This window comes from Varroa destructor, unplaced genomic scaffold, assembly GCF_002443255.2.
Source record: "Varroa destructor unplaced genomic scaffold, Vdes_3.0 BEIS01000001.1, whole genome shotgun sequence".
Taxonomy (NCBI): Eukaryota; Metazoa; Arthropoda; class Arachnida; order Mesostigmata; family Varroidae; genus Varroa; species Varroa destructor.
In genome coordinates, this window is record NW_019211454.1 from 38,820,696 (window position 1) to 38,837,148 (window position 16,453).

Here is a 16,453-nt window from a genome sequence, read left to right on the forward strand (position 1 = left end):
TATTCCAGGAGCCTAGACATCAGTCACCTTTTATATCACGCGAGATTCTACAGAACGCACATACCAATGACTATATATCCTCAGATGTATCTTTTGAAGCCTCGTTGAGGCTAACCAATTAAGATCGTAGATTTATTCTTCTCGACTCAGTTCCGATCTCATATCCAGCGCAATCTACTCAGGTTTTGCATTTATAATTCATATAATTATCTAAGAAAGAATGTATGTAAATGAGAAATGTGCTACAGGCTGAGAGTACGTGTTCCAGTTTAAACGGATTGTGGCCTTTTAGAGAACTTCTAATTAAGTATTTACCATTTTGGACAGATTACTTGTCTACAGTTTTTTCTACAGAAATCAACTCGTATCTGAAAATTTCTCAAAAACAAAAGGGCCTACCCATATCGTTGGACAATTTCTATCTGCAGCTAGGTAAAACCTGAAACCCTTCTTTAAAAGCATATTTACAATATATTCGTTTCACAAATCATATAGACAAGAGAAGAATCCGGTCTTTCCTCAACGGTACAATATTGTTCAACAAAAAATCGAGAAGCATCGCTTCTGTTTTCACGATAAGATTGCTGACAGAGGTTGCGAGCCAAAAAAGGGACGAGGAGCTACCTCATCCTGACGAATAAGTCCGAGCTTTTTGTCATACTCAATAACCGGACGGTTGATAAACCTAATGTTTGTGTGTCCTTGAACCATATTTTTTAATAGCAGAGATAATATATACAGCGAATTGAGAACTTGAATTGCGGATATGTAGAACAGTTAGTATTTTGCAGCTTCAATTAGTGCCAGTTCCAGTGTTACTTATCGTGAGCTTGAACATATCGTTTGTCAATTTGCTTCGATTTACACCGAGCTCAAATAGAACAGGTCTATGACACCGATGGTTAACCAAGCAGAGGCTTTCGTGAATACTCTGTCCATAAGAGGCATACAAATCAAAAAGAAAACAACTTTGCAAAACAGAGTTAAACGTACGTAACTGTGTATTGGAGGTTTATACATTTGTAGAAGGGCTGTTCTTTTAAAAAAGACTAGACTAGTAAAGGAATTCAAAGCAGTGCTAAGCAATCGTCTTCATAAAAAAAGATAAGAGGATATCAGTCATAAGAGGATAAAAGTTATTGTTCGCTTAATGTTATAATTTGACGAGCGTTCGATTAGACCAGCAAGTAAATGAGCAAACCCATCATAGGGATTATATCAGAGATAAATTATCGTATTTTTTTGTCACCCGTCTGCTTATAGATATGTTCAAATGGACGACCCAATGATTTCGTTACTTGAGGTACTCCACTTGTCGTGTAACACCAGAAACGTCAAGTCGATACCATAATGGTCGCAATGTCAAAACGACGTTTTCCAAGTAATATCAAGCACGTAACTAGAATGGGCTTCAAATTGATCCAGCAAATCGCTTTGCCGCAGCAGAAGTTACATGAAAATGTACGAACAAATGTAACCTTTGTAAGGCCGGCCACATAATGGTAGACTTTTGTCCACGCTCTGCCTTTTCTTGGTTATGTAGTTGAGCCTGACACAACGAATTTAAGAAAGGTTGTAAAGTCCGTAATAAAAGCATTATTAATATCTGCTAGACCAATCGGATAGTAGCGCATTGTTGTAGACAAATTGAAAGTGCTCCTTGGCGTTGACAGTGCATCCACGATAGGTCTTTGCGGATTTTCGTCCTATACACGTATTTTATACTCGTTGAAGGCCGGTCAAAAGGTTTAACATTGAGTTGTAGGAAACATTGAATTTATCCAATATTTTTCAGTCAGTTTTATCTGATTCAAGAATGTTTGAAGTTTAACTATTCTTTTTAAATTCTTTAATTAAAACTAGTTTTTATTTTTAAATTCGATCTGTAGTTCCTATTAAAAGCTGTTTATAGTCACCAAACAAAGAAATTTATGTTTTATAAGTAAATATAAATGCAGTTATTGTTTCTTATTTCAATATTAGCATCCGGTAGCTTATTATCGGTACTATTAAGCTGAGTCTCGCTTTTGTCGCCTTCATTTTCGAAAGTTAATTTCGATTGAGGTTTTTCAAATCCTCATATTCATGTAAAAAACATGTATGGAATATTCATGGAAAACACGCATCAATTGTGAATCTTTCTTGTGCGATTCGCCGAGTAACAGTCATGGTAGTATGTACGTAATGGGTGAGGCTTTGCCTCAGCTTCTCCGCACAGATTACAATGGTGCAGTTGCATAGGACGAATCAAAGAAGAAAATAGTAGCTGCCGTTATACATCGACCTAAAAGAACGAGTCTTTACGTATACCCTTAAGCACCGCCTTAATCGCATAGGCGTAGCTTATTGCTAAGGCTGGAAATATGATTTAAGGGATTTCATCAAATGAATCACAGATACTTTTGATGCTTTCTACTACTTTTAAGTCAGCTGTAAAAAGCCCTGTATGTGTGCGTCGATATTTATTAATCGACTGTGTATTTCAAGGGTTTAAGTCATTCGAACAAAACAAGATCACGCTGTTTACTGAAATCGTTAGGATGCAGTGTGGAACGATTGTTTCAATCCATCGATGTTTTCCATACGATAACCGTCTTATAATCGATACTAACGATAGGTATAGTCTTCTCAACTTCCAATTTAATATTAAAGTTATAGTATATCTAGGACAGTCAGGTAGTTGGCGAGTATGTTTAATAAACGGTTCTCTTGTTTACTGCGCAGCGAGCACGTCGAAAATGCAGAGAAATAGAAAAGCATTAATGGCAATGAGTTAGCTTAATATCGCAGTTTTAAATCATTACTCTGATATTCGTCGTGGCGTCACCGTACAAAGATCAGATGAGCCGGTTACGTTGCATAGGCGTCAACTAAGGGCTAGATCCACAGCAAATTAAAAACATCGTGTTTTTGCTATTTGTATTTGCGTACCATACCACATAAGTAGCAGGATATGGTTATTTTTTTTTATAATGTCTAATATCTATTGCCTTTAACCGCGCTTCCTTAGCAGATCTTAGAGTTACCAACGGTTGAAATCGGCGACGTGTGAATGGGTCCATCTATACGTACATCGAACTGTGAAGAAGCTCCGGCTGCAGGAGAGAGGCTGTGTGGCATCGGTGGAGACGATGTTTGTCCTCATAAGGCACAAATACTAAAAAAAATCCAGTAGAACAATGGTAGCTTCTCACGTCGCTGTTCATACTAAGATGCGTGCTGTAATTAGCTGCGGTGTTGCTCTTAAATAGACGGAGCTTAGGTCGCAGGGGCGAGGAAAAACGGATATGTACGTTAAAACGAGCAGGCAGCTAACGTATAGGTGATGTCCCAGGCGTCCAGCAGATCTATCTAAGCAATCTAATGTCGGAAGCAGGCTACGTAAGTTAACAGTGTCGACAAAGACGTGCATCGAGAAAAGGACAAAACCTAAACGGCAAAGACGAGCTTTGATCGAGTAGCCGAGCGGGGGTGAGTTGCGGCGACGAGGCAATGAATGGTACCGAAACTACCGGCTATTTAATTTTCCGTTGGAATGATACTGTTACAACATCCGGCTTCACTGTGCTAGAAGAGCATAATTCGACCTTTTATTCCGCCAGCCATCCAGAACGCCCGGCAAAGCAGAACGCATCAGGGACCCGCTAGCTATTTCGGTGCAGTTAACTTTGCGGACGTAATTATCGCGATTTCTGGGTCCAGATGAAAGAAAAGTGTAGTAGCACTCATACGTAAAGGACTATGATATGAGGCTGTTGGCGAGGCAGGGCGTGAAAATACCGAGAGGAAACAATCCTCCAAAGAAATCGTCCGATGACGAGATGATGACACTGACCGAACGTAGGTAAGCAAGAGAGAAATTTTTTACATTTTATCTCGGATTAAGCTTGGCCTGAAGCTCCGATAACCGATATCCTCACTAAGAGTTCATTCCAGCTTTTTAAAACTAAAACGTTTTCAAAAAAAAGCTGAAGATATTCCAAACAACAGCTGTATTAGATCTTTCGGTCTATTCGACTGGGAAGGAGAGCACTAAAATCGGTTCCAATGGCAGAATACGGTGCCGCGTAAAGCGAACTTAAGAGCATAACGCAAAGCTGTTTAGTAGACTACTTTCTCACAAAGTAATAACTGTACAATGATAATTCAACTATTCTAGAAAAGCAAGTTTAGAAGTACTACAATATTGTAATTGTTATCAATGTTAAATAAATGGATTTGGTAAATCTAACGCACTGTGAAAAATTCACTTAAAAATTGAATTTTGACCTTTTAAAATATCGAAAGGCAATTCCTGTCGCTCGAAGAAAGTATACGGTTACTTGATACTAACTTCGTACTGATAGATTTGTCACAATTCGATTAGAAATCATATGGCAGCTCATGCCCATCCTGAAATGCACCAGAGAAAAAATGCATTCTGTATGCGCCTATGCTACAAAATAAGCCTTCATGATTTTTTTCTCTTGCCATCCTCGTCGTTTGCCTAGACCGAAAGGAATGTACGTCTACGAGGCATCCTGATTTCCCTACTGAATTTTTCCGCTATCCTAGCGAAAGTCTCTACGGGCCAACGTTCTTGAATTAACACACTATGTCATACTCTGAGGTCGCTCGGGTAGATCTACACAATACTACATCCTTTTTTCTACCACCATTAGCGCTCTAGGCTGATCGACATGCTCGTGAGCATAGACATCTATAGCTACTGCGTATCGTCTGATAAGTGATTTGGTTAGAATGTAAGGTATGGCCGAACCCGTTCAAAAAGCAGACGAGCTTATTCCTAGATGTCAGTGTTTAGTTGTATCTGCAGCATAAACATAAAGCCTGACATGCGGGAGTTGCAGGCTGAGCTCTCAGGGCTACCGTACTTTGGTCAGTCGCTGTTATACCCTTAACATCCTTTGCAATTAGCAAGGGTGTCGAATTCGTATATCGAGTAGCGCTTGTAGGTAGCACCGGAAACTATACTACTATAATATGGTGTGGAGATAAGAGATCGGTAGCCTTAGTAGCTTGTAGTAGCTTGTTGGCCTGTCACATCAAGTGGGCGGAGATCACGTTTTCACACCACTGGCTTCCGTCTTAATATACTTTTCCTGCTCTATTCCTGCTGCCTCATCAACGATTGAAGTCCGACGTAGAAAGTGATGTGATTTGTGAAGCACGTCACATGTAATCTTGAGTGGTGACTTTATCTTATTCTATTATTTCTTTCCTATTGATGAAACAGTTTGAAATGAGGCCTCAAGTATCTCTCAGTTGGTTCGGCAGAAAATAAAACGTACAAAGGTCGCCGATTTCGATCACGAACGCTGGTCGGCGCTTTGTGCCAATGATATCGACTCCTATTATTTGGATATAAATTGTACATATATAATATAATCTAGTAATAAAGGATTTTACTTTCTTTCACATTCAAAGTAATAGCGTGTAAACTTTCCGCATTATGGCAAAGGTTGTAGGACCCCGTCAGTTTTGGTCAATAATAATTGCGAAAAACCTCTCCGCTAGTTTCCAATACTTTTGCGTAAAGACAGCATCATTGTGGTTTGCCTTTGTGCCATTGTGGCAGGTGCCGGAGCTTGTATCTATAAAAATGCAGCAAGTGTGAGATTTCTTCTTCTTTTTCTTATTATGATTATTATTATCGTAATAGCTTATATTCCTTCGCCAAAGAGGTTCTCACAAAAAAATGATTTTTTTTCCCTTTGTTGAAACACTTAGGATGTATCCTAGGTTGCAATGTTGATGTACAGCTGTTATACCACACCGAATACAACCCGTAAGTGAATTTCTGCGAAAACCTTCTCCGCATACATGTAGTATATAAGTATGCTGGGCTCTAAGTGCTTATATAAGCTTGTTTTTAACAACCGTTTCACTTTTCAGCTCCATAGCTCAAGAAGAATAAGTTTCGTTAACCAGAAAAAAAAACACTCAATTTTGATAAACCCAAGAGAGGAGATAGATCTCTTAACCTCTATTGTTGACTATGGCGATGGATAGGTTAGAAACGGTATAAGGAAACGTGGTATAATCATCATAGTGCTTTGCCTGCATTCAATAGATACCAAAAACAGGACTCATGTCGGTAACTAATTACAACTCGCGCTCATATTTTCCCGGTATCGGTATTTTTTTGTGCCGGCATGTTGTAAAATCCTTTAGGCTTTTTCCTTCTCACCTGGATTACAAAAAATAATTCGTCTACTAATAATTGTTGCTTGATCGTTATGTTAGCAAACGTATCACTCAATGTATAATATCTGAAAATAATTAGATACTAATTGCACAGCAGAAGTAAAACTCACGGAAGCAGATGCTGGGCCGATCGGTGTGACGAAATTTACATTTGCAAAGTCAAGATCCATAACTTCTAAAAGCCAGGTAAAAAGAAAATATCCAACCATTTTTCTGAAAAAATGGGATCGCTTGCTTCTCGCTGGCAAAGCAGCCCTAGAGCTAATTGAGGCTTGTTTCCCCACTGTAAAAGATCATCACCATATGCGTTCTTTCTAAAAAGAACTTATCAGCACAAACTTTTATTGCCTTCAATGTGGACAGAAATTATTGGATTCCTTCATAGTTAATTTAGCAAATGATCGCAACCGTAATCGGTACTAATCAGAACTCCTGGAGGAACTTCCATGGTTATGAGATATAAACGAGTCTTATTTAAGATTCCCAGCTGTACAATTAACATTCTAGATTTATGTAAGGTTAACTGGGTAAACTTAACTCATTGTCAGTCAATAGACCGTGAACAAGTCAGCTTCACAAAGAACCCAAATGGAAACAAATGAAAAACTAAAACTAAAAAAATAGGCTAGATTCCCATCTACGAAAGGTGTACGCGTCTAGACGATTACTATAAAAGAGCATGTCCGCTAAAATGTGTTTTGATGGAACCGGAAGGTCTATTATTCTACAGACGTTAGCATTGAGCTTTGTGCCACGCAAATACGCTTACGAGTTCACATGCCAAACGCAGCAGAGATTCATAGAAATTTTCACGGTCGCATTATTTTTCGGAAAAAATGCTCTGTTTTCTTTCGCAGTTTAGATAAAAATTTGTCAGCTGTCGTACTTCGACGCTAACTAGAACTTTTGTTGCATATTTCAATGGCGTATTTATCTATATCCGTTATTGTATAATTGCGAGCAGACGAAAAGCATTAAAGGCGCCTTACTTTGTACGCTGGAATAACGCTTGCCCAATGTAACAATATTAGTCAAGTTTTATTCGTTTTTGTTTTTAACCTTTTTTACCTAGAGGTTGTTTTTTTTACATATCCTTTTGAGTTCCCAATTTATACAACATATTTCCGATGCTGTTTTTTATTGGGATACGCACCATAAAAGTGCCGCCTAGCGTTCAACGTAAACACGAAGGTGTATGTGCAAGGACCCGCTAGTTAGTGCGTCATCGCTGACTATTGCTTTTAAATAAATAATTAGTTTACATGGCTGTTCTATTTAACACTGACAAATTATTTTTGATTCTTTGAAGGGGCATCAGCTAATAAATCCATCCGGAATTATCCGGAATTAGAACGATCTAATAATATACCACAACACAACCTTCATCGTGACACGTCTCGGTGCCTCCGAAGGACTAACGCGCGTAAATGTATCCTGAAGTTTGGTATTGAAACTTGCTTATAAAGTTTCAAAGGGTTTGAAGCTCGATTTAAAATCAAATCGCAATCAAGTGCTATCAAGGCTTACAAATTTTCGATCGAAAGATTATGCCAAGGATCGACGTATTATACGTTATGAAGGACGTTGAAAACATGCAGTTATCCTTCTTGTTTAGTTCAACTAAATAACCTTCGTATCGTTTGGGATCAATTCATTACAGAGTTGATGCTAATGGCAACATTTTCGTGTAGCATAGAGTAATGTATAAGTTAGAGCAAACAATATTGGTTATAATAGATAGGCCTCGAAGGGCCACATTACCTAAACGGCATAATAACAATTTTTAAATAATTGTTAAATAACACGATGTTACCCTAAAACTAGTTATTTGATAGCTCATTTATAGAATATAGGGAAACACAGTAGATCTTTACAATCTCACAATACAAAACCACGTAACAGCATATTAGTTAGTGATTAACAAAGGCTTACTAAATCTACATAAGCACAGACATGCTCTTCATGACTGAGAATATTTTAAGCACATGTATGCATATGCACATTGTAGCCTACAAGGCCTAGCAAGAGCTACCTTCATCGCGTAGACCTCCTTGTTTGGCAAGGCGAAACAGCATTCAGCGGTACGTACGACATCACAGCTTTTCCCGGACCTAGGTTTTTTGACATCTATATGTCGGCGTACCAAACAGATGCTCAGGCGTACTGCTGGAGCGATCCGCCAAAAATGTGTGCTGAAAAATAATTTTTTAAATCTAACTTTAAAAAGATAACGTTTCGAGGAACACATGGTACAGTGAAGGCTAGTTCTGCTGTGATTGTGTTTTATGACGTTTCTTTTGCGGCCTGCGCAAACAAACGAAACGAACAAACATTGGTAAGGGCTAAGTTCGTAGCCGTGGCAACTATTTGCTCCATGAAAGAACTGTAGTAAAAGCCTGAGTGAAAGGAGGCTCTCAGCGCTATTTCACAGCGGTGTACCTTTATCGCGGGTTTTCACAGCTAGCTAGCCAGAGAGGCAAAAGTCATTAGCGTAAACGCAAAGCGCGCTTTACAGCCCGTAAGGAACCTGCTGACTTTAGGAATAAATCATGACATCTGCAGCAAGCCGCGTACCTGCGAGCGTATTTGATTAGACAATGAAAGGATAGCGTAATTTTGATTCAGACTGGATACGGATCGAAGCACGCTGGTGCTTCGGCAATACATTACTCATTTGATTTTTTTCTTGCATTTAGGCGTGAGCGGATGTTTGAGAATCTGATTTGGAGCGTGAAGAAAAGCCAGACGGAAGAAATTGAAATATCGCTATGTAATGTTGCAACTATGCAGTTATTTCGCTACCGCAAATATCGTCATCTTACGTTAAAGGTCACAAATGTCGTTTTCAAATGGAACCGGCAAAATCAAGCCTTCTGCTGAATAACTTAGAGTGTGAATGGCCGGATTCGCGGTGACATGATGTTCATCAGAAGACTGCGTGGTCCTTTTATAGAGTATTGAGCACACGACCGGTACGAGCATCCCGTTTCCAATCCACTGCGTGCTACCCGCATATATATATTTATATATATTTGTTTATCACAATGCGACTCTTTCATACAGGGAAAATGTTTCTTTTCTTTTAGGTGCTGGGTTTGGAGAGGGGTGCTGAAATGAAGAAAGTAAATAGGGCTCGTTTGCGTGCTCGATGCTAAATATTCTAGCGAGAAAGACACCTCCTCTATGACGCCAGGCTCATACTGTTGACCTGGTAGTGAATCAGAACAGTATCTGTAATTAGCAATAAGTAACTATTAGATTAACAGACACCTTGCCCTGTAACACAGCAGAACATCGGGAAGTTTTGTTCAATGAAACTTTGACGACGTGCAAGTTGGTATAGAAATATTTGTCGTTTATGCGACATTTGTAGGCATGTGATAGTGTATATTGCACTACTCTACAAAATACACGCTTCGTACAGGGCTAAAATTGTGTCAGAATGTATTGTCACCCCTAAAATGCCCCTAATGCTCAGATCAGAAATGTAGCCGTGATGATTATAAGGTTATTTAATTAGTGATTTACTTATTGATCAAATGTGGTTAATTTGGAATCTACATGTGAGGCTTATAATAATTAGCACGTCCTATGGCGGTATAAAGGAAAAACAACAGTCTTCCAAACGTTATACATGGTGAGTTATCCTCCGTTAAATTGTCCCCGTGACAGCTTAGTGGGTAGCTCCTAATCTTGGGTTCGAACCCGGGCATAAACAGACTTCGATTCGAGCCTGACAGCGATACCGGATCTAAAACTTGAAACAATAGTTGTTCTCTGTTAGTGCCCATTAAATGGTCTAGCCGTTATGAAGGTGACATATATAGTGCAGTCGGGGGTTATTGTACATAATATAGTTTAAATGTGTGTTGTTCAAACCATTATTTGATGTTTACTAAATAGATAAACAAGCTAATGCCTCGATCAAAAATATGAAAAGACAGCTGTCGAAGTCTTAAAAGGCTGCCAACTTGGAGCAATTAGCTCTTGATAACCTACTGAAATTAGCAGACTCTCTCAGATAACCACATCACCGTCCCTTTCGTGCTTGAATCATAAAATAATATTACAGCCCTGAAATAAGTGTTTGTGGGCCGTAGCGGTTTTACCACATTAGGAAAAAAGTGGGAGACCCAGGTATGTTCGCACAGTGCTTCATTTTACAGTAACGGTAAAGGGAAAAGAGAAAAACTGAAGTTAACTTCTTGGAGCGTTACGAGCCTTCTTCCAACTATTATCCATCTAAAAGACGCATCAAGCAAAGGCGATAGGTAGACACAAACAGCCCACGTATAGCCAGTTACAACATACAACGGCATTGTGCCGGCACTGGCCGTTTATGTGTAAACGTCTTATATATTATTGTCACTATTCCTCAGCACGTATAGCCATTGAGCATTGCTCGTCCACTAGCTCCGTCTCACCAGAATAGCCAACCATCTTGTGCGCAAATCCTGTCTAATTTTGTGATTAGATGAGATATACATCTGCATATATGAATCGGAAAGGCGTACTGTATTGAAATTTCATCAGAATTCCTCCTTAATGAAGTTATAAAAAGTAGACGTATCACTAACTTCGAAAAAGGTTTAAAAATCAATGCTATAGCCCGGTGTTAGCAGTTCACGTTATTATAAATACGTTAAGTCGTACATGTAAATAAATTTGACAAATTAACTAACCATTGCCCAATGGAAAGACAAACATACCAACCATAGTTTGTCAATAGTTTGATGCATTAGTGTGCTAAGTTAAGTGGTTGAAATGAAGGGCGAAAAAGCTACTAGTAGAATTAACATTATTATTAAGTTCCCGCCCTAGCAGGGCCTGACATTTCTAACGTCTACAAGATGAACGAGGAAAACGCTTGATATAGTTTCGCTGACGCAGGTTTTGCTGCGTACTTTTGGGGTTTATGTATTCTTACTTACTCTGTTTTTATGAATGGACACTATACCAGTCATGCAGCTTCTCGCTCTCCTAGCAAATGTGATTCCCTCTCTTAGGATGTTTATATAATAATAAGCACCTAATAGAAATATGGGCAAACGGCGTGCACTTTCCGTGCCATCATTAATCCGGAACGAGATTCGTAATTGTTTCAGAAACTGTACCACGGTTGTGGCTTGCTCATAGGATCTAGGTCTCTGCAAGGCTTCCTACGAGGTCTTCCTTTTCGGAAGACGGCAGTCTGATTTTTAGTTGTACTTAAGCCCTTTCCATATATTCACAGATTCTTTCGAAAGTTTACTGAATCACAAGATTTTCGAAGAAAGCAAAGAGAAAATACTGTTATAATATTAAACTACAGCCGAGGCTAGATTTTTTTCGTTCGGAAACCATTTTTACAACATTTATTTACTGTTCAGTGCCAGTTTGTCGGTGACACTTACAACGTACTAGGCCAAGGTAAAGTTGATTGTGCAAATACCAAATATGACCTTCTTTGCAATGGTTAGAATAGAAAAAAAAAAACGAAAACAATATATTTGTTCACATTACTAGAGTCAATATTACTGTATGATTATGTAGCATTCAAACAAATTGTTACCTCCGTCACGGCTGTCGGAGGGGGTATTCATACCGTATTATGGCTGTGGTGATATCACAGCGGTTTTGGCATTACATCTACTACTAGGCATTTTCTACAACTCTCTATGAACCGGCGAGGTAATAGGCAGCACACGCAACGAGGTTCTTGGTGCATGAAGAGTTTGTGCGAGAAATCGCTAATGAGAACGACGGCAAACTCTTTAGGGGTGCATTTCATTGACACCGCTAAATTTGAATGCTGACCAGGAAGTAATCACCGCGATACGGTCGGGCCCGTGCTGGAATCCATGCATGAAAAAACTCAGACATTAATAATTCAATACGGTTCACTATGGATTCTAGTAGCAGTCCACTGACTCAGCGATACCAAGAACCACCCGAGTATAATCCTCTAGAATGGCATTCTAACGATGTATGCCGAAAAGTTATTACCCACGGCTCCGCCGTGTGAATTTCAAGAAATTTCATGCAAGTAGTTACCGCATAAACGGAAAATGTCTTCTAAGCTTGTAATAATAAGTTTGTAAACAAAATCAACTATATATAGAAATACATATGTATCATTGATTTTCAGTCGATGGTTTTAACTGTATCTGATACATTTAAGCGCGCCAACGCTCACTGTTAAATTAGCGTTTCTCATAGAGCGAGAACTTTACGTTGTTATTAAGTAGCTGTATTACAACAAACACAGCCGCATATATATGGATGCGCTCATTCGCAGTCTATTCAACATAATGCTACAGATACATCTCGGTTTCGTCTCTGCTTGCTCATATCACTCCCAAATGCCAACGAAAAAGGTAACGAAGAGGGAACTAGTCCATCTGGAAGGAAATGGAATTGCTCTACACGGGGCTTTTGCACGTTTAGTTGTATTATCGTACAACCTCCGTGCATGTCTTATCTATATTTTGTTCAACTGCTGTAAATATCGATCTAAAACAAGATAAAAGAACGAACTGATAATTGTATTACTCCTGTCGTGTAGATAAACAAATATCGTTCGTATAGGTGACACTGGATCAATGCAAATACGGAACAATTTAGCTCCCTTTTGTCTGCAAACTATAGTCTGTTGACAAACCTCAGGAATTATTACCCTCGTACTGAGTATTGGCTTCCACGCGTCCCAGTACAGAATGCTCACGATCGATATTAAGACTACTCTGTAATGCGTCAACGTGACTATTAATTGGATTTAGTCAATTGAGAATAGAGAATCCGCTATGCCAGATTAAACATATGTGTCGTTTGTGTAGTTGTGTCAGCTCATGTATAAACTCCATTATGTTTCGATACCTGTTGATTGGGTCGATTCGCGGGTCCTAGACGGCGATCCTCCAAATTTGACGCTCTATTTAGCATATTTGAAAGCTAAGAAAAATCACCTTGTTATAGTGCTTTTCACGCATTTTTCTATACAGAAAGGACATACTGAGGTATATATATATATATATATATATATCAATATAAAGCCAGAGTGATTGTCGTCACTGCTCGACTAGCAGTATTCCACATGTACACCCCACTTCAATGGCGAAGAAGCAAGCTTATGCACCCTTTCGCGTCCTTTATTTACTACGACTACAATATATATTCTACTTAGCGCTATCATATTATTTGTACAAATTCCAAGTCAGATGATCGAAACTCTGTTTGGTTATGGACGCAAACCCATTTGTATCATTTTGTCACCATGTTCCGCGATCCCCATCATCTTGCTATGGTCATTATCGTCTTTCTTCCATCGCAGTTTTCCTATCCTATCAACCGCCTTATTCTAGAATATCTACCGAATTGTTGGTCTAATTTCGCTACTTAGTAATCCGTCTTAGGCGTCCAGTTATTTTCGGTCAATCGTTCCGTCATCCAGTTTCATTATTTAGCTTCAGTTCATGAATTTAGCTTATGGAATACGCACCCATCGCGACTGAGTCATCACCTTTCTTCCGCTGATCAAGTACTCCTTTTGACAATAATCATCTACTAAGACAGACCTATTACACCCCTCTGGGTTACTCCGCTACCTCAAGGTGTCCTCAGCCTTTACTGTATCTAAACGTTGGATTAAAAATACGATCACATAGAAATACGGTATCAAACATGACGAGAGTCCAAAAAATACGAGAAGTTAATTCTTGAAAGTTGAGTTCAACGTTCGTTCGTTCGTTCGGCAACACAAACTCGGAAAACTAAATAATTAATATACTTGGGTGTTTCATTGATTGTCAAAAGTAGTGTGGGTAGTTTTATAAAAAAAATACCTCTGCCTTTACGCTATATTATGACCATCAGTGCTTTTTGCATTGGTTAGCATAACAAACGACCCCAGAACTCATCTTTTAATATCGTCTCCATCAATCCATCTATCGACTGTCCTCATCTGCCCTTCGTGGACGGCATAACGCTTTCGGCGTACGAAAAGTAATGCCAGTACTCCTATGCTATCGCAGTAACAGAGGTGGCAATGGCAGTCGTCGTCGTCGTAGTAGTAACGAGCCATACAAAGTAAACCGCTGAATCGAAGCTGAGGATGGACTCTAGCAGTGTACTGTTCCGTCGAGAAAACCAGCGCAAAATCAGACGGTCGACACATATGAAAAAGGTACACCACGAACTGTAGCAACCCATTCTATCTATGGGCATGCAAATTGCGTATTCGCTAGGATTACTTATAGGTGGCTGGACGTTAGAGAGTGCAAGGTGGGATCTCAACCTACCGCAGCGGACGGCGGAGGTCTTAACCTCTGACCATCGTTCAGACCAAAATCTCTTACTTCCAATATTTCTGAATATGGGTATGAATGAAAATGAATTTGTAATTGATCTGCAGTGAAGGCTACAAGAATCAAATGAGTTGTTACTGATGTTAATATCACTAACTTAGGCGATATAAATGTGGCGTTCTAAAATGTATCGCTAAACTAGTCGTTCCCCAATAATGCTTTGTGTATTTTACGTGGATTAAATATAGTAGTCAGCTTATCCGAATAGATAAAAAACAAACACTCTTTTGCATCTCTTATCGCGCCGTTATCTAAAATTTGGGCCAAAATGCCGGGCATCACAGCCGCGCCTCATCAAAATGTCGTCACAGAATTTGTTGAACTTGTTCCAAGCATACGTTACATTTATAATGCGTGAATATGGATAGATGAACACATCTTTAAAGGCAGGCCTTTATGCACGGACATCTTCTTTTGTGAGTACTATAATGCCATTACACGTGGTGCTACTCTATAGTTAATTTACCATAAGATTATATCGAAGGCTGTACGAGGTCTATGCAGCGCAATCCGTGGATCATATATTTATATGGGAAAGCGTAGCAACGTGCCAAACGGTTCAGATCGGCGCCCGGTGCTGTGGGGTTTAAGTCTTCCAATGATTACGATGACAGCAAGAAGCGACAATGGCTGTACCCAGCTTCAAATCTAATGCATCTTTGTTTTCGTAGCTTGAATAGTGCATGTGTGCGTGCTTAATTCCTAAAACGATAAATTGTAATATCACAGATTCAGAGACGCGTAGACGGAGCTGTACCTTAAGCATGTTTCCTTTTTCTTTCAATCGCAACAAGTAGACATTTTCGTAAACAACGAACAGTAAATTCACCTGTAAAAATTTTGCTCTTAGTGTTAGCCAAAAATGTATAAGTTGCACATTTTGAAGCTGAACCTAATTATCTGGTCGACTCTATCCACGAAGCGGTATTTTTGCATTCGGTTAAGCATTAACTTATGGCAGCTGAGTTATGGGGAACTCACTACTACGTAGCATTTATGCTGTCGCTGTTCGTTCAACATCGATTAAGTTGTCGGCGTAAGAGCAATTGAAATTCCCACTATGTGACAAGTTAGACGCCTATGAACTACGGAATGAAGCACTCGCCTTTTGGATATGTATGTGTAAGGTGTAGTAGGTCCTTTGTGGTTTCCTGGAGAAATAGCTAGCAATAAGAAAGGCTCTGGATGGTCAGCAGAGAGGTACTCTGTTGGGTCTTTGTCAGTAATGTATTTGGATCATCATTTGCCTTAGATGCAGTAACGTTAGCTTTGATCTGCCGAACGTCTACTTCGGGAAGCACAATCGCTCGAAGTAGCCTGTTTGCCATTGCCACTTTACTTTCAGTTTCTCTGAAGGAAAATATGAATGCCCTCAGTTTTCTGTGCTTCCGGGTGTTTTGCTGTCTTCGCACGGATAGGCGAAGCGTTATTCATGGACACATTCTAGAACTGACAGGATTTCTGGTAAATTTGAAATTTTGAAGTGGTCCTTTGCAGCATCAATGAATTCTCTGAGGAATGAATGTTAGTAGTCTCCCTTTAGAAGTAAGTGCAATGTGGGACCGTCGGACCGTTTTTGCGAAAGACCCAGCGATATGTTGCAATGGAGCTCGGACGCCCTATGACAGGGAACGTCCGTCTCTAGCTGTTTTAGATCTTTTAAAAGCCCATCGACAATCGCTGCTGTTCAAGGGATAAAGAGCAGCTTCTAGCAAAGCGCCTTTGTACGCTTGTTTACTACGCTTATGGGTTATTCAGAGTTCACTTATTCGCTCGTCAGATGGACACAAATTCGTGCCCTCGTGCGGTTTGCTGTGATTGAGAAGACTTAATGGTGATAAGCGTACTATTGAAGGCGAAAACTAGCGCCTGGGCTTGGCACGTCGCTTGAATCAAGTCGTATA

General features: G+C 39.5%; 1 long non-coding RNA gene across 3 annotated transcripts in view; it reads left to right on the forward strand.

Annotated features, from left to right (window-relative positions):
• Positions 1–16,453, forward strand: part of LOC147758615 (uncharacterized) — a 38,128-nt gene that overhangs the window by 16,052 nt on the left and 5,623 nt on the right. Inside the window, exon 3 of one of the 3 annotated variants that reach the window (XR_015316916.1) lies at positions 3,014–3,844. The exons of 1 other annotated variant lie outside the window; for it this stretch is intronic. This is a non-coding gene — a long non-coding RNA (uncharacterized LOC147758615). Of the gene's footprint in view, positions 1–3,013; positions 4,232–16,453 lie in introns of those variants that run through there. One more of the 3 variants, XR_015316914.1, reaches the window with a different exon arrangement.